At 38.2% G+C, this 2,500-nt stretch overlaps 1 pseudogene; it reads left to right on the top strand.

The window, feature by feature from the left end:
- Window positions 1-1,386, top strand: part of LOC138013624 (uncharacterized) — a 13,083-nt pseudogene extending 11,697 nt beyond the window's left edge.
- Window positions 1,387-2,500: the final 1,114 nt, after the last annotated feature.

The following is a 2,500-nucleotide window of genomic DNA, read 5'->3' as shown; positions in this document are numbered from 1 at the left end:
CGAAACCACAACTAGTTTTTTCAAGTTCAACAACAGCTTTTGACATTACCTGAACGGAAGTACAATGATTTTGTTGTTTGTGCTTTTGACAGTTCTCACCGTGCAACAATTACCAAAGAGAGAATTTACCCTGACCATGGTCACTAGAAAGAGGTTTTGCCAAAACTTACGACTTTCTGGAGAACATGTATTTTGCCTGAAATTTTAGGCAGATGGTACACAAGGAAGTGTGACATTTCTATGAGATACCACAAGCAGGTGTTGGAATTTGTTTCTGCAGAATGCCATCATGTGGAAACACTGTGAAATGTGGAAACCCCCACTGCCCATTTGTTGAATTTCATCCCTCGTGCTTAGCAATCTCAACCCCGCTACCAAGGGTGTGGTACTGCCCACACTGCTGCAGGCTACCACAGTTTAAGCGGTCGAAAAAAGGAAAAGAGAAATCTCCAAAAATAATGGCTAAGGCTTTATCTCTCGACAGTATTTGTATTTGCCAAGCAGTGCCACAGCAATCTGACAAATTACTTGAGTGCCACAGCGATGATTGCCAGAGTGGATAATTTTTTCACTTGACCTGCCTTGGTTACAAGAAATTGCCCAACAACAGCAAGACAACCTGGAAATGCACCGATTGCAAAACAAAACATGCAAAGCCATTTCATGCCAGCACCGCAGTTGCAGGGACATGTCAGGAAACCCCAGTTGCACCTACCACTTGTTCTTCTCAATCTCATGATAATAAACCCACGTCCTATGAACTTGACAATGCACAAGAATCTTATCATGACAGTGAAGAGGAATGTGCTGATGACGTGGAGGTTACTATGGTTACAACTAGTGAATCTGAACGATATCGTCCACATCGTCTTGATGAACAAGATTATCAGCTTATTATGTCCCCCCCATGGTTGGCTTGATGGTGCAATTATCCACAGTGCACAGGTACTTTTGCAGAAAATTAACCCTTTGATTGAAGGTTTTCAGCGTCCTACATTAGGTCCAGTGCGAAATTTTAATGTAGTTTCTGGTGAATTTGTACAGTTATTGCATACAGGACACAATCACTGGGTTTGTGTTCGTTCAGTAGGATGCCTTCCCGGAACAGTCAGACTGTTTGACAGTCTATATCATGACATCATCTCACAAGAAGTTGAAGATCAGGTCAAAGACTTAGTATTAGCAGATAGCTTCCTGAAACTCGAGTATGCACCCTGCCAACAGCAAAGAAATGGAAGTGACTGTGGCGTTTTTGCTACTGCTTTTGCGACAAGTCTTGTATTTGGATCCAATCCACAAAACCTGAATTTTGACATTACAAAAATGCGACCACATTTAGTGGCCTGTCTTCAAGCTGGTTTGATGTCTCAGTTTCCATCGTTTTAAATTTTAGTGACTTACAAGAACCGTTGCAATAATTGCAGCATTAAATTTTTTTTAGCTACCTGGACAGCTATCTTACATTGTAAACTAAATAGTTTTTGAGACACACAAAAAAGCTTCAGGTGTTATTGCTATTTATTTACAAAATAAACTGTTTCAACAAATTGGCCTTTCATTGCTTTACATATCGTAATCCCCTTAACCCTTCACTCCCAAGATCTGAAATTCAATTCTCCTAACTGATGACCATACAAATCTTTGTTCTCTGTTCTTGAGAATTTGGTGTAACATAAAGACACTTTCCCATAGTTGATAATTTTCCAAATTCTCACCACCTGTCTCTTTGGCAGAGTAGTAAAATTGTTAGGAGAATTTATTTGCTAGTCATTCCTGGGAGTGAAAGGTGTAAGTTATAATTTTCTAATGTAGGCGTATGATAAAGAACTTCAACCTAATGGCTTAAGAAATTGCAGCCATTAAGGGATATAAATGTAGTGGTAAACATCTAAGTACCTTTCCTTTTTGTACAGTTATTAATGATCAATGATGAGGATATCTTTACAAGTAAACAAACTGTCTAACTGGTCATCTCTCATTTGTCTTTTTTCCCTTTTCGAAATGTAATTAATTAAAACTGGCTGTTTTTGGTTTTACAAGTTGTATTTTCAAATAAATGAACTGGGAATGACATGACAGGATGAACCTCTCATTGTTATAATTAATAAATATCAACTCCTTGGGTTTAACATATAAAATAGCTTTACAACGACTCCCGGTCAAATAAATCAACTGGGAATTACATGACAGGAGAAACCTCTCATTGTTATAATGAATAAATTTCTTTCAATTTCTTGGGTTTAACATATAAAATTAGCTTTACAAAAGCACATTGTTACCTTTGGGGAGGGTGGGGGGCACTCAACATATCTTTAGCTGGGGAGGTACGGCTTAGTCACTCATCTCCCAATTTTTCATAACCAGCTTTAGTCATAATACCCTGTCTCAGACAAGAATAAACATAAAAAAATATGGACATCTAAAATATCCTCTAAACGCCGGAGTTGCTTGTGGGTCAACTGTCTGGTGGTGTTTCAAAACTAATTTTCATTCTTTAATC

The sequence above is a fragment of the Montipora capricornis genome, chromosome 8, assembly GCF_036669925.1.
Source record: "Montipora capricornis isolate CH-2021 chromosome 8, ASM3666992v2, whole genome shotgun sequence".
NCBI lineage: Eukaryota > Metazoa > Cnidaria > Anthozoa > Scleractinia > Acroporidae > Montipora > Montipora capricornis.
Note: the sequence above shows the minus strand (reverse complement) of the source record. Positions and strands in the feature narration are given on the sequence as shown.